Source organism: Vespa mandarinia, chromosome 1, assembly GCF_050613455.1.
Source record: "Vespa mandarinia isolate Hongniang chromosome 1, ASM5061345v1, whole genome shotgun sequence".
Classification (NCBI taxonomy): Eukaryota; Metazoa; Arthropoda; class Insecta; order Hymenoptera; family Vespidae; genus Vespa; species Vespa mandarinia.
Window position 1 is genome coordinate 11914640 of NC_140810.1, and position 16992 is coordinate 11931631.

The 16992-nt window shown below is 31.7% G+C and overlaps 1 protein-coding gene across 8 annotated transcripts in view; it reads right to left on the reverse strand.

Annotated features, from left to right (window-relative positions):
* Rbp6 (RNA-binding protein 6) overlaps window positions 1-16992 on the reverse strand; it is a 598400-nt gene that overhangs the window by 47063 nt on the left and 534345 nt on the right. The window lies entirely within an intron of this gene.

A 16992-nucleotide genomic window follows, 5' to 3' on the forward strand; every position in this document is an offset into this window, starting at 1 on the left:
GTAAATTAACTATAGACACTTTTAAAACAAATAATATGAAAAATTGTATGGTTAAGAAAAAATCAATTTGAATGAAGATCTTTTGTATGTAGGAAACTTAGAAGAATATAAACAGATTCGCGAATTATTCAAAAGAAATAACATTGAATATTTTATGTAACTTCTAGAATGGAAAAAGTCACCACTATTAAAAAATTTAAAAGGTGATTTTAACCCGAAAGTAATTTTGGCTGAATTAAACAGAATAAATAAATTCGCTATTGTTATAAAATTCTACACAAAAGAGTAAATATTGGAAAACAAATTTTTATAATGCAATTAACTCCAGATAGTAAAATAAATAATCTTAAAAAAATTACAATTCTCTTACATTCGATTATAATCGAATAACATTATAACAAGGGAAAAATACATGAAAATATAGTGTATAATGTGGAAGATTGGAACAAACTGCAATCTGAAATACAGATGCAACGTTAAATACAATCCAAGACAATGCCACTCGCGTCATGTGACAACAGCAATGCAAATTGCACAGCAGTGTATATTGCACAAACTGTAAAAATTTTTGTCAATCCGCTTCATACGAAGAATATCTAAAGCTTAAGGAAATAAAACAAAAAATTGATGAGAATAAGGGCATTACATATCCAAAAAATTAAAAAAATGAACAGCATTAACAACACAGTCGTAGCGAACAAATTATTTAGTTTTCAACATAGATGCTTTATGAAATGATTAATCAAAGTAGCAATCATCAAAATATATCACCAATAGAATTGAGAAATTAAAAATCATTTCTATCAATATTAATTCTATTATAACAAAAGAGAAGAATATCACTTCTGGATTGCATTGAAATTAACAAACCGGACTTCGTATTTCTATATAAAACGGAATTAAACCCAAAACATACTTAGGTTTAAAAATTATAACAAGATAAAGAACGACAGGTTCAATGTTGAACAAAATGGCGAAACGACAATATTAATTAGAAAAGATATTAAATAGAAATTTTTCCAAAAAGAGTGTATCAAAAACTGTATTAGTCTTAAAAAATTGATAATAGAAATTAATATTCAAAATAATAAGCTTTATCTCGTAGTGACATATTTAGTCGGTATTTGTAAAATAGAATTCCTAATAAAATTAAAAATCTTATTAGAAGCATTGCATCTTGAAGATGTCAAAAATTATGTCGTGTTAGCTGGTGATCTAAACGTTAAAAACCATTCAAAACCATTCTATTATTAATTTCACTAACAATAAAAGGAAAAAGGATTATAATATCGATATATCGAAAATAAAATCCTCTAGAAAATAGATTCTTATAGATTGGTAGTCCCATTCTTTCCGAAGAAAAATTTCTTATGTAAACATCCGTCTAACAGACTTAAATTTTACAATTTATACGGACAAGGGATTTTAAATATATTAGACTATGACAATAATTACAGAGCTCTACTAGATATATGGGCAGAATCTGTCCATCAGATCTATTAAATAGAGCTCTAATAGACATATCAACAGAAAATCCAAATCTTCTTAAAATAGATAAACAAATGCCAATTATAAAATACAAATTCAATAAAGCGGACTGAAATTTCAAAAACAATTAACAACGGCACGAGCTTACCTAATGACAGAAACTTAGAAATAGTCTATAATATCTAAAAAAAATAAAAAACTAAACGAAAAACTAAATAGAAATATAACGAATATACAAACAAGCACATAATATTCAGTGCCACATATCTCTAACAAATTCAATTAAATCGATACCGAAATTCAGATATAATAGCAATATGTCTATAAATTACAATAAAATGCGTTTTAAATATCAGCTAATTTCTATTGAAATTAACGTTAAGAAAAATATCAAGAAATATTGGTAGTTATAAATATTTAAAATGATTATAATATAAAAACAATCTAAGATTTCATCATATTTAGTATTTTGATGTACATTCATAGATAAATTTCTTTTTCAACTATTAAAGACTTATTATATAGTTTTTCTTTGTTTGCATTTTTTATACTTTCAATATCGTAAATAATATTGTAATATTCATATTATTATCTTCGTTTCATTTTCATAAATATTTACAGCATTAAGTACAATGCTAGATCAAAAATAGCATTAGGACGCAAGTGCTCACCCAGAGCTAATAGCTTGCAATATATTTCCGTTTAATTGTTATTATTTTTATATGTTTTTATAGAATTATGTGTATCTTTTTCTTTTATTTTATTAGTGAAAATAAGAAGTAGAAATAAACGTACGTACAAAAAAAAGTGATTTGAATAATGTACGCGAAATCCAGGAATCCATCGAATCCCGTTATTCAAAGTCCATTTTTTCATACGTCTGCAAAATTTTGATAGACGACTCGTAATTAAAGGAATTCAATAGTCAGCAACGCTCCAACGTTGAGAGATGACAAAAAGACATTCTTCGTGATAGTTATTGTTCGTTAGAGCTATATTACTTAGAGCAAGAAACAAAAAAAAGAAACTACAGTTCGTAAAAGAAAAACCGTATTTTACTTTCTTAATTCTTTTTTTTTTTTGAAAAGGATCATCAATTTTCGTTAAGTTTTATATGTTTAACATCGTTTAAACGTTTGTGTTGATCTTTCATAAGAAAGTAGATTTCTTGGACAAAAAACATAAGACTGGTTGAATTATCTGACGATCAAAATCATTCTTCATGTTGCCACTTTCGGTTCTTCCTTTCCTCGCACTCATTGCCTACTCTTACCACAATTCCTGTCCTTTTTCTGCTCTCTCCGTTTTGTACTTTTCTTCAACCACCCGACCATCTCCTATACTATGGGAAGCGCTGGTGATTAAGTTATAAACTTGGCAAGACGTCCATTTGAACGAGGAAGGGGCTTACTTCATTTATGTAATTTATAGTACTTCGCCAGTCAGCTAACTCCGTAGAGCACAAGCACTCGCCTCGTACAAAGGCCATGCTCTGACACCGGTAACGTTTAACTACTTCCCGCGCTGAAGTCTACCAAGTACCTTATATAGTCTAGATCTAAGCTGGAGCTATGGAATTTCTAGCCATGGAATTTCTTATCCCGATATAACATGCCTTTTAATTGAACAATGTATTTTCGAATTTTTCTTTTTTCTCATAAGAAGACTTTGGAAATTTATGACAATGTTATAACTTTCACGCGGTATAACGTAAAAAAAAAAGAAATTATCAATTTACCATACCCATTCCACGATCCCAAAGAATTCCTTTATAGTCTCGAAAATGAGGAAGTATAATCAAGAAAGCATAAGAAAGAGAAGAGATTGGAAGGATGTAGTCAGTGATCTAAAGGAATCTCAATAAAATTCATTAAGAGGAAATATGCCTTTCAAATTCGAATTTTTATAAAGTAATTTATTTGTATGGTATGACCATGCGAAAAAATTTATTTTCACCCAATGTTGTACAAAAAAAAAAAAAGAAAAAGAAAGGCAGATAGTGCTAGATGATCGTTTTTCGTATAACGACTAATAAGAAAAAATGCGTGCTCAACTGTTGAACGCCTTGTCAAATCTTAAACGTTTTCATTAAAAAATCTTAAATTTCATTAAAAAATCTTTCATTAAAAAATCTTAAACGTTTTCAATAAAAAACATATCCTAAGATATTGGACCCGGACTCCGAGCCTTTTCTACTATCATTGTCGTAACACCAAAAAACTTTCTTAAATGATCCATAAACGATCGTTATGGCATGGAATCACAATAAATTTATGCATTACGATGCGTCTTTGTGTTCTTTGTCATTTTTATTACTTACGCCATCCTTTTGTGCCGAAATGCATCGTTTTATAAAGGAACGATAAATAAAGGATCCACTAGTGAAAGGCGTAATGCGATAAGAAATTAAAGAGGAGCTCGACTCCATTGTTTCCCGATCGATCGTGCGATTAAATACCAGATGCCGTAGGTAAAATGCATCTCTCGACAATCCGAAGTGTAGCGGCCGACTATGGAGAAAAGAAAAAAGGGAGGAGGGTTTGTGAGAGGAAGAGGGATAGCTTCTTTCGCTTCGTTCGCGCGCGTCGACGCCATCTTCGAACTTTAACTTTTTCCATCTTTTTCTGGTCTCGACTCTTACTGTCGACCCCTTGGTCTCTTTCTCTCTTTCTCTTTTCTCTACTACGTCCCTCTAACTCTCGAGTATAATGCGACCCCGTCATTGTACCAAGCGAGCATGTTAACGTTTAAATGCCAGGCGGCTGGTAAGCGCGTTTTAGAATTTTACCGTGCATTGAGAGTAGTAAAAGGTTCTTCTCAAAAGGCACGCTGGCAGAACGATTTGAAACTTGTAAATGGATACGGCTTAGACCTCCGTTCTCTCTTTCTTACTTTATTTCTCTCTCCCTCTCTCTCTCTCTTTCTCTCTTTCTCTCTCTTTCTTACTCTTTCTGCCGACTCACTCGTCACTCTTAGTTTCCGTTCGATCGTGCTTCCAAATAGTCCCATGAATTCATTTATTTCTAATGGCGTCACTGTTGCGATCACACCTAAAAGCGGAAACGTAGGCAATTTCAAAGAAACGTAATGATGATTATGAGCTTTCATTGATATCACGAATCCAGAGACAGTAACTAAACGTTTTAATTGCGATGTTAATTTACACAACTATTCATATTATATCGCAAGTATTATAAATTTATAATAATCAATGAACTGCATAGCACATCTTAAAACCCAATTACCGAATGCGCTCTGGCAATAATCAACTCCACGCGAAACTAATTTACAACTTGTCCCGACTCTCTCAGCATGAACCTAATCACCCTCTTGGCAGGAACGATGATAATTCAAGTTTCTGAAACAGTGATCAAGGCGTTAGGTGCTGGAATCGTGATAAGTATCGGCTCTGCTTTGCAAACGTATATGCGTTTTCTTGAAGAAGATTCATAATTAAAGAAAGAGATAGATAGATCAGATGTATATAGACTAATATCTCGAGCAAGTGGAAAATATATTGAGGTTAACTTCAGAAATAAAAAAAATATACAATAACAAAATTTCATTTCAATATATTTCTTATTTGATTTTGTTTTCAAACTATAACGGATTTGATTTTCAACAAACTCTATCTGCTTACTTTCATAGAAGATGTTGGAAATGACCTCGCACGTGAATACATGCCCGCAGACGTTTTACCAAAGATTGTGTTATTCTTTCCGTATGTCCAGATGTTGCTCGAATTTGCTGGAAACTTTATTCAATTCTTTCACACTGAAGAGTTTCAACATTGTCAATGTACGTTTTATAGAAGCTGAATTTCAAATAATCTCACAAGTAAAAATCGAAGACAAAGTCAAATAGGATATATGTTTATATGAATTTTTTTTATTATTTTGATATTCGAAAGCTACCTCTAAAATATTTCCCAGTTATTCTGGAATACTCTGCATATATTGCGTGTATATATATATATATATATATAAAGTGCTTGAAAATTTAGATCTTATCATTCGATATGCCAAGTATTGAGAGGGAAAGGGAAGAGATTTTCGCTTCTCGATATACGAACGTCGTTAAGCTCACTGATTGGTTGGGCATTAAATGCGCGAGATTAGCGCGTTAACGAGCGGCTGTGCTAATATCGCAGATCCACCCCTCTTCTCGGTGAGTTTCCGGCGTGCTCAGCGCTCGCTTTGCCACCCGCGAAATCGCGATTCGCGGCCGGATTACCGGAACGGACGTATTCCCGGATCCGGTACGAACTTTCGAAACGATAGCATGTCGGAATACGTTCTAGTTAATCTCGCGTTTAGTCGAACCATACTTCGTCGTAGTGCTAACTAACGAATTAAATGTCGAAACTTGAAAGACTATCGTCAGTGAGTTAAAATTAAATATCTTATTCTATCGAATCTTTTAAAAAATCACATTTATTTAAGAAATTAAACTTTTAAATGATTTTTAAAAATATTTTAATTATGAATAGTTTCGTAATAAATGTCAAGATAATTAGTATTTGGAATATTTCACTGATACCCGTAGCCATATTTCATGTTCCAAATGTAGAAACTAAATTTCGTATTGCTATAATCGGTATGCTAATGTTGCCATAACGATCCATACAGTATCAGCTAGACCAAGTAATAGATATCAACTTGTTGATTTACAATGCTAACCACGGTAATGAGATTCTGCAGTGATACTCAGGCGTTCGGACTCTCAGTGTGCCATATTTTTCTAATGGATCTTTTAAAACTCTTATATGTGAATATATTACTTCTATGAACATCGATCAGTACCAAAACTTTCAAGTGAATTAATTCATTCACAATAAAAATTTTTCGCTATAGATGTTAGAATGAATAAAACGTATTGAAATATATGAGAAAATAAATGAAGAAACTTTGATAAACGAAATATTTTCAAATATCATTTTACTTTCTCTTTTCTAATGATAAATGAAAAATTAAATGCGTGAAATATAAAATAGCAGAGAATATTATTTACAATAATATTAATAAGAGAATCTATTATTTCTTATATCTATCAGTTAACGATAACAAACAAAACTTCATTGAGAAATTCTTGAAGTTTCGACGTTTTTATTGAAGCATCAATAAGAAAAAAGTCAAGTATAATCTCGTGGCTCGAAGCACAAGGCGCAGTGGCTTCTCCAGAAGACGTTAATTGATCTCACTTAATTAGGTGTAAGTTTCTCGAGCTAAATTAGGCCCTTTTTGTAAAACGCTTGTCAGACATTACCGGAGATACACGGAATTGCAAAGTGCATTTTAACGCGACTGGCGTTTCGCTTAGCATGCAGCTTCGTGTTGGCAGCATTCGCCGGTTTCTCTTCTCCTACAGTCTCGCCACCCTCTATCCTTCGAATCTCCTTCGCTAACGTTTCTTCCTCGGCTTGCTTCCTTCGTGAAGGAGATTAAACGAACGAACCAAATTGAGGTACTTAAGTCGTCAAGAAGCAGAGAGAAAGAGAGAGAGAGAGAGAGAGAGAGAGAGAGAAAGAGAGAGAGAGAGAGAGAGAGAGAGAGAAAGAGAGAGAGAGAGACAGACAGAGAGAAAGAGACAGAGTGAAAGGGGTTGTACGAAGATTAGGCGAAACTGTGCTGCAAATTACGCTGCCGCTATATGAATTCATCCACCTGACGTCAAAACTCCAATATATCTTTGCTAATGATCAAATAAGACAAGAGAAAAAACTCTCAAACGTATTCTGACCGTCACTTTATTTTAAACAATTTTTATATGTATATATATAATTAGTTTAACAAAAATAGATATTTATTGTCGCTTTTAAATTTTTATTCTTAAATAATTTTTATACTTTAATTAAAGTGGATTATGTTTTCGATACAGAAAAAAATAATAACTGACAGTATATAAATAAATATTGAAAAATGGGCAAAGTTATGTATTTATTATCAATAATTATTTTATAAATAAGAAATTCTCAGTTCATTGCTGTATCGTAAATCCAGAATTTAACTTACAATATACCATTACAAAATAGTTTTAGAATTATATTTACATTTTACATGTTGTAAGTAATTTACGTTAGTCATTAATATCAACAATAATTTTATTTATTTTATTAAATTTTATTTTATTGATAACTAACATCATTAAACTTTCTCCTAACTTTTAATTATCAGTTACCTGATGTTAAAATTATTTGCATTGTAATGCCATATATGGTCTCAGTGAAATAGTCACTTGGAATGAATGAATTTGAAGGGAAGTTAGTACGCATCATAAATTTGGGAACGAGCCGCCATTTTTGTTCATTCCATCTTGTGTGATCTCTTGGTAAGTACATGTTAAGCCATATAATTTTTCAGTACCTTTATAAGTGTTATCTTAAAAGTTTATTGTGTTTAATAACTTTCATTTAATGTAAATTATACTATATGTCTCGTCCTCGATGATAATATATTAGTCATGCTTGTCATGCCTACAACTTACAACATTTAACATATATTTTTTAAAAAATAATGCCTCCACATCATCTCACACTCTCCATTCTCTTACGCCCACTATACTTATATTGTTTCGTTTTGCCGAAGCGTCATAACGTTTTTTCATATAACAAAGAAATATAATAAACTAAAATCCATATTATTGTCGATTATTATATATGTAAAATATCAGGTGAAAAGAAAAAAAGCGATCAAGATCCAGATCACGAGATGATCATCGTTCGAAACGTCGAAAGGAGGAAAAGATGAATCAACTGCAGAGTCAACTGGATAATCTAACAAAAGTTGTACAGTCTTTAGTAAGTGTTCAAAAAGAATAAATTACATTTCAGCTAACTCTAACTAACTCAGCTAACAATAATAGAAAAACTGGTACATTATTTTACTTCATGAACATTTAGTTAAATCTCATCTTTCCACACGAAAGTTGAGATAGGCAAGCCCACACGGTTTTGCCTTGTCCATACTGGATAGTAAAATTGAATCATTGTGATCTAATTCAATAAGAACACTATCACAAATACACAATAAGTGTTTTGATTCTTTAATCCTATATATATTCTCAATCTCTTAGAGGCTAAAAATAAAGAGAATAATTCACCACAGAAGTGATCGTAGAGAATGAGGTTAATATCAGCATTGTATTTAAAGATACGCCAAGCATTGTATTTAAAGATGCAATGGAAACAGCAATGTTTTAATGATGCTGGATGTGGACGCGAATGAATGCAAATTCAAAGAGGTTAAATATCATCCAGAGTTAAAAAATTCCTGGTTAAAATGGAAAAACACTGGTTTTTCGGGAAAGAACAAAAAAGAGATTCTAAAATTGTACAATAGAAAGGGCGAGTTTTATACTGAAGCAATTAAAATAAATCTAGAAATAATGCTATTACTCTCAAACATTGAAAAAAAACGAGATAAGCATTTTCTAGACAAAATTGTATAGGTACTGCCATGGCTGCTTTAGGTGCCGCGGTCTCTATGGTAATTGATCAACCGGAAGAAGAACTGGATGAAGATTTATTTACAGACTATATAAGCCATGTTGGGCAAATTCTAGCTGATGTCTACTACCAACAAATAGTAGCAAGAAAATCCTTTATTACATCATAATTATATAAAAATATAAAGTCGATAGCAGAAAACATGCTTTGAAATGAGTGGTTTTATGGTGACAACCATAAACATAAGGTTAAGGATATGAAAGAAATCGAAAAATCATGCGCAGATATAAAAGAAAAGCCTCCAAAAAAATTACATAAAAAGGTTGGGATCAAGGAAACATCAAGCCACCACCTGCGAGCTATCTTCAGGTAGGTCAACAGCAGAAATGTTACCAATTAAAATTTAGATCGAGGACATCCCAAAGCCCATCTCGGACGTGTGACGAGCCGATCATTATCAAAGAGTTAACTAAGGTAAAAATAGCAGATCGTTTAGGTTATTTTAAGGAGAGATGGAAAAAACATAATCACTGATAAATACATACTAAGTTATATTAATGGATATAAAATCCCTTTTATAAAATTACTTCAGCAACAAAATCTTCCCAAAGAAAAAAATTTTTCTGATATGGATTCGGAAAAAATACAAATAGAAGTTGATAAACTTCTGAGGAAAAGTGCTATTGAGGAGTACGAAGAATGCGAAGGACAATTCATCTCATCATACTTTCTCATTCCAAAACTGGATGGTTCAAAGTGTTTCATTTTTAATTTGAAAAAGTTAAATAAATTCATTGAGAATAAATACTTTAAGGTAGAGGATATTCGATCCGCTTTAAGCTTACTATCTTGTGGAGATTTTTTAGGTTCATTAGACTTAAAGGATGCCTATTTTTTTGTGCCTATTTACAAAAAATATAAGAAATTTCTTAAATTTATATTTAAGAGAAAAATATATTAATTTACATGTCTACCTTTTAGTCTTTGCACTAACCCATACATTTTCACTAAGATAATGAAGGCTGTAGTTAATGAACTGATATTATTTATTAGTATTATATAAGGAATACTATTAGTATTATATTTAGACGATTTTCTTTTTATTTATAAATCAAAGACCCCCTGCGAACAAAACATGAAAAAAGCTGTTGAAAAATTTCAATACTTAGGCTTGATTATAAATTATAGAAAAAGTGCTTTAATTGCGGATCAGAAATGTAAATACCTGGGGTTTATCATTGATTCGTATAATTATTCTTTAAATCTAACAGAAAAGAAAATGCAATAAATTATCAAGTTTAAGGTCGGAAAAACTTTAATAAAATTAGAAAATTTGCACAATTCTTAGGAATATTGACATTAGCTGGTCTAACAGTAGCCTACTGGTTTATTCACTGTAAACGGTTAGAACAGCAGAAATTCTTTGCATTAAAATTCAACGAGGGAAATTACGACGTTATATCTTAATTGCTAAACTTGCACTCGAAGATCTGAGCTAGTGGAAAACAAACGCAAAAATCGGTTCATGTCCTATTAAAACTTAAATACACATTATTACAATTTTTTCAGACTCATCTCTATCAAGCTGGGATTGTTTTTGTAATGAACGAGCTTTTTGTTTTTGGAATGAACAAGAAAGGAAAAATCATATAAATTACTTGGAATTACTTGCTGCTTGTTTCACATTAAAATGTTTTGCAGCGAAATTATCGCAATGTGAAATTTTACTTCGGCTTAACAATATGACAGCTATTTCCTACATGAATAAAGCTGGAGGTGTGTAGTTTCAGCATTTCAGTGAACTTGCGGGAAACATCTGGAAATGGTGTGAAGAAAGGAAAATATGGATAAAGGCATCATATATTCCTTTAATTGAGAATACAGAGGCAGACGCGTATTCTTAACATTGATTCAAAGTGAGAACTGAACAGACCTGCGTTTAACCATATTGAAGATCAATTAGATCCCTTCTGAGTAGACTTATTTGCCTTGCGAATAAACAAAAAGTGTAAAGAATTTTTACTCTAGATACTCAGATTCAGAAGCAAAAGCAGTAGATGCGTTTACTGTATTATGGAAAAACAACAAATTTTATACATTTTCGTCATTTGCACTTATATCGCGTACTTTTCGAAAAATTATCAATGAATAAGTTGAAGGTATGCTGGTAGAGTCATTATAGTCTACGCAACCCTGATACCCGTTTTACATCTCTCCCCGTTGGACCTACAATTATTTTCAAACCTAATATTAATTTGTTACAGTCTTCTTGTAGATCCAGAAATCATCCGCTAGCATCCTATGTTTCGTTAATAGTCGGCAAATTATCAGAACTGGCTATTTAAAGAGAGGATTGTCAGAAAATACTGCCGACATTATAATAAAGTCTATTACTGTATCTACATTAAAGCAGTACGAGTGCAGCCTTAAACGTTGGTAGGACTTCTGTTATCTAAGAAAGGTCAACTTATTTAATGCAAAGACAGCAGATATTATTAGTTTTTTAAGGGATCGTCTTAATAACGGCGCAAATTATAATACCTTGAACACTACTCGATCAACAATTTCCTTGAACTCAATATACAATATCAATGAAGATGGGTTGATATCCTGTTTTTTAAAAGGTAGTTTTAAATTAAAGTCAACTAAATCAAGATATGAAAGCATATGGGATGTAGCATTGGTACTAGATTATATTGATAAACTTCACTCATCTGAAAGATTAAAATTAAAAGAATTCAATGAAATAGTAGCAATATTATTAATATTGATAATGGTTCAAAGGTTACAAACATTGGCGCTAATCAATATTGATAACATAGAAACTTCTAATAAAAAGATAAAAATTAAAATCACGGAGCGAATAAAAACTACAAAACCCGACTCATTTAATTCAGTTTTGATATTGCCATTTTTTAAGGGAAAACCAAGCCTTTGTGTAACCTCTGCCATTTAAAAATATGTTGAGCAGACAAAAGAAATAAGAAAAAAGGGAATAAAAAATTTATTTATCACAACAACGAAACTTCATGGTCCAGCATCATCACAAACCATTGGGCACTGGATAAAATCGCTGTTAGGCAAAGCTGGCATTGACACCAATCAATTTACTGCGTATAGTATACGATACACTGCGATGTCTACAACGCATCAAAGGAGTATTGATATTTCCACAAAGGAGTATTGAGTATTTATATTATAACACGGAGTGTTGGGTGAATTGCCTCTTCTCAAACTTTTTTTAAGTTCTATAATAGATTCATTCAAGCTCATAATAATCGTTTTGTGCAAGCCATATTAAATAAGTAACCATAATTATATATTTTCTTTCTCTTATTTAAGGTATGTTATTATTAAAAAAAACAAAAATTATCACTGAAGCTGAAATCTACAATATTATCATGACATACAGTATAATTGTAGGTGTCTCGTTCGAAGATGATAGTTTCGCATTCCTATCTGGCCCAAAAGAAAAAATTAAGAACATTAAGTCCACTATCATTTTTAAATAAATTTTGATAATTCTGTACACTGAACACAAAACAATATGAATATAGAGGGCGTAAGAGAGGAGAGTGCGGAATGGCATGAAGTCATTTTTAAAAAATATAAAATATATATATTACAAATATATATATATATATATATATATATATATATATTTTAAATATATATAATCAATTATATATATTTCAAATTTTCTTCAATTATAAAAATCTTAATATAATTCAAAAGAGATTTTTTAACTTATAAATGCAAAATTCTCAGGGCTCTATTCTCAATCACTTGCGGGACAGACGACTGAATATTAACCATGAGATTGATAAATGTAACATATATAACAAAAATATATGTTTATATTTCAAATATATTTCGCTTTGGTTATTAGTAATTATTATTCTATTTTACTGCTATGTAAATTATAATTAACTTCTTTTTTTTTAATTAAAACCACTAGAAAATGCTGCCAAAGAAAAAATTAATAATAAGTAGATAATAAATGTTAATTATTTTTTGAAGGTTTCAATTTATTTTTTGTTTTCAAATTAAAAATTTTAAATTATTTTGTTAAGACTGATATTAATATATAATTTGTGATATTAGATTTATCTAAAGTGATATTAGATTTATCTGTTTAATTGTACTTAAGTCTTATATACCTACTCAATGCCATATAACTTTTATTAAAATCCTAGTTTCGGGCTTTTTTTTTATACAAGAGTAACAGTTAATTTACTTTTAAAATAACAGAACTGACAATTATTTTAATGTTCATCAATATCATTAATACATAATCATCATAAAATCATAAATACATATTTTATTGTCCAGTTACTTTTGGAAGAATAATACCATATATTGTTTAATGTTAAAAGTCAGTTATAATCCATTAAATATATTGAAAAGGATGTGGATAAAAATACTACAAAATAATTCCTATTTTTTTAAACGGCCTATATCTTCTAAGTTTGGTATTTGTGTGTATGCACATTGATTATTATGAATCCGATTCACTAGTTAATTAAAAGCATAAGACATTTCTATATTTAAAGTTACAGAAATACAATAATTCTGAATCGTTAATGAGAAACCAAGCAATATCAGTAGCATCAAAGAGACTAAAATTTAGGAACAAAATCCCAAACACCGTGCCAAGATATATCCTTTGTAATCACGAAAGAGAATTTCTTTATAAAACGGTATCCCTTTAACGCTTATAATCAGCTTTGCGCGAGCAAACGCTCGATGAAGCATGGAACGAAAAATGATTAATTACATGTCAACGATTAATTACGAGTTTGCTTAACATCCGGCTCATTATTAATACAAGCATATATTTTTGCTTAAAGAAGTTCTTCCTGTCAATCGAACAAAAGAGAAAATCGCAGCAAGAATCAAGATATTAATCAATAAAGAATCTGCCCTTATTTTCGTTTCATTCTTGTTCAAACGTTCTTAATAATATATCTTCGTGGTTTTAAATCGAAATGATAGAAGGACGAAGGAAAAAGTTTCGTCCGCTTACCGAGATTTATCGATCTGCCGAGCAGATATTCGTTTTATTTCTCTTATCGAATCGACATTTCCACTTTCTCCCTTTCATTCTATCTAACTGATATATCATTTTATGCGAAAAATTGTGAACAACGTAGGCACGTCATTCAGCAGTCGTTGCCATTACTGCCACGAACGATGCCATAAGATATAATTGAACGGAATCCCTCTTTATTAAAGGTATCCATCGTTTCTGTAAATGAGCCAGCCGTTCTCTCTCTCTCTTTCTCTCTTCCCCCCCCCCTCTCTCTCTCTCATTCTCTTAAAATGAAGAAGGGAAAGATCTCAACTTGGCCCCATTCGACTTTCCTTCAGCATCGCAAGTCGTTCAGAAATCGTATTTATTAGATAATATCTAAGAAATAAAAATAGAAGCTTTTTGTATATAAACTGTGGTGTTTACAAAATCATGATAATTTATTATTATCTCTCAAAGTGAATAGAGTGCATGGATACGCTCGAAAGATTACACATATAATATATTCGATTATCGTATACGTGTGAAAAAAGGAAAGAAAAGAAAAGTTGCTTTATCAGAGCCATTACATAATACACAGGAGTAAAAGGGAACTATGTTGGCTTCTTTATAAGAAAATTATAAATAAGTCTTATCTATAAATCTTCCGATAATTTTCTTGCTAGAATCTGTTTTAGATTTTCTTTTCTTTTTCCTCAATGATAAAAGAAGTCGGAGAAAGAAAATCGCTATGGGACTTATGAATATGAAGTATCTTCTTTAATAAAGATTTTACATAATTTGGTACTAACTCTTTTTCTCTATCTTCGAAATAGTCATCAAAGTTCGGAAAGAAAGGTCAGACTTTAATCGATCAAATTCTCGAGGATAAAGATAGGAAATAGATGAAGGGGACTCGGCAAATATTTGCCAGCATCTTTTCGGAATTACCTTCTTTCCGTCATTGTACTGTCTTGATTATGAGCAATAATAAAGCACCTTCTTCCCTTCTTAATCAAGGAACAACAGGGTTGAGGATCAGCGATTTCATATTGACAAAATTGGAACATGCTTCTCGATCCGTAGGTTCACCGAGATAATGAATCTCGCAATCAGCGTTCGAAGGAAATATTTATGTTGCGAAGACTATTAACATAAGCTTTGTTTTCCTTGAGATTATGTTGTTGATATTGAATGTATATTAAATAAACTTCACTTTTTTATATATGTTCTTGATTATGTATATAAAGACGACTAACTTCGATGTTTTGTTTCATTCAGAAAAAAATACTAAATGAGATAGACGATATCACTAGGCGTTTGTCTTGTGAAAAAAGTTTTCATAGATAAACGAAAAACAAACGAAAATAAAAGGACTACCTCTTCATCAGATTTGTAAGATCGTAAAGCGCATTTCTCTTTTAGTAACGCACTTTTCTTCGAAGATTTTCGCTTTCTTCTTTTCTTCCTGTCTCTCTTTTTCTTCGTCATTGCTTAAAACCTACAGCACGTTTTCTTCGAAAAGAGGGAAAAGTTTTATTATGAAACAATAAAATATGTGAGAATGGGAAGGCACACCTAGCTGGCCGTACAACAGAAGAGCTTTGATTTACAGGGTAAGTTTTATTGTATCGGTCCAAAGAAAGAATGCTATGTTGTGGAGTCTTACTTGGTAATATATCTATATATCAGAAAGTTTCAACTATTTCTTCGATCCAGTGTCGATGTTCCGATAAGTCGATGGTATGGTATGAGACAGAAAAAGATAAACGGAAAGAGAGAGAGAGAAAGAGAGAGAGAGAGAGAGAGAGAGAGAGAGAGATACGGATAGATAGATGGAACAGAAATTCTGCCGAAAGCAGAAGACGAGGGTTTCTTTCGCTTTAACATCTAACAGAATCCCTGCAACCCCGAAGGCGTATACGGATTTACACGTACCGAACTCGCGAGATTTGAATCGACTCTCAGCATTGGGACAATAAAAGGAAGCTCTAAGGGATACCCACGAGGTGTCCTAGATGTGCAACTAGCGACCTCTTTTGACGTGACAGTATAAAAGGAGGGAAGCTGCTCCTCAAATATGAAAATCTTCGACGTGTATGCGAGTATTCCTATCTCCATTTCACATTTCCTCTTACCCTATCTTTTCGAGAGAGTCTATATATCACGCCAATTGGGACGGCACTTTTATGATGGTAAAATTACTTATCGTCGAGAAATAAAGAATAAAGGTGAAAACTAAAAATAGTTACGGTATTACGGAAATTGGGGAGAAAAATGTAGTGAAGTATTGAGACAATAGCCGCCGCAAGATGAATTTCATGTATTACGAACCATTAAGAAAATGGAAAATAAGAATTTAATACAATAAGTTACTATTACACGAGTTTTCCCTTGTATTTTCTCGAGCGATCATTTTACTATACTAGAATTAGCCTCGTGATCCATTTGCGAAAGAAGCTTTCCGCGAATATGAATGTTCTTGTGATATCATGAGATTGGCTTTTGTCTCTTTTCTTTTCCTTCATTCTCAACTCAGTCTCTTTTCCTTTTCTTTCTTTCATTCTTTCTTTTCCATTTGAATAAGGTTTTATCGTCAAGATATTACTAGACTGAAAGTCTCGTACGTTGAAAAACTTGTTGGTTTTCACGAGGAGAATCGCGAATCGAACGCAACGTCATATAACTAGATTACAGTGCGGAGGGAGAAATACCAGGGAAAAATGGAAAAGAGAAAAAGATGTGGAAAAAAAGAAAAAGAAGAGAGACAACCATTCGGTTCAATTATCGGTCGGTGATGCGGAGGATTTCATTGTTTCTTTCTTTCTCTCTTTTCTTTTCCATTCCGTTACTCTTTCTTACTCTTCTGACGTGAAGAAGGGTCTCTTTCTTTTTATCTCTCTCTCTTTCTTCTTACGCATAGCTCCTTCGAGATATCCGTTACCGTCGCCTTGCAAAATGTAGTTCCTGAAAACAACTGAAAAATCCTTCAAGTATTTACTATTCGTTTGAGCTCGTACGTATCACGAGAAAAATGATTTTATCGCAT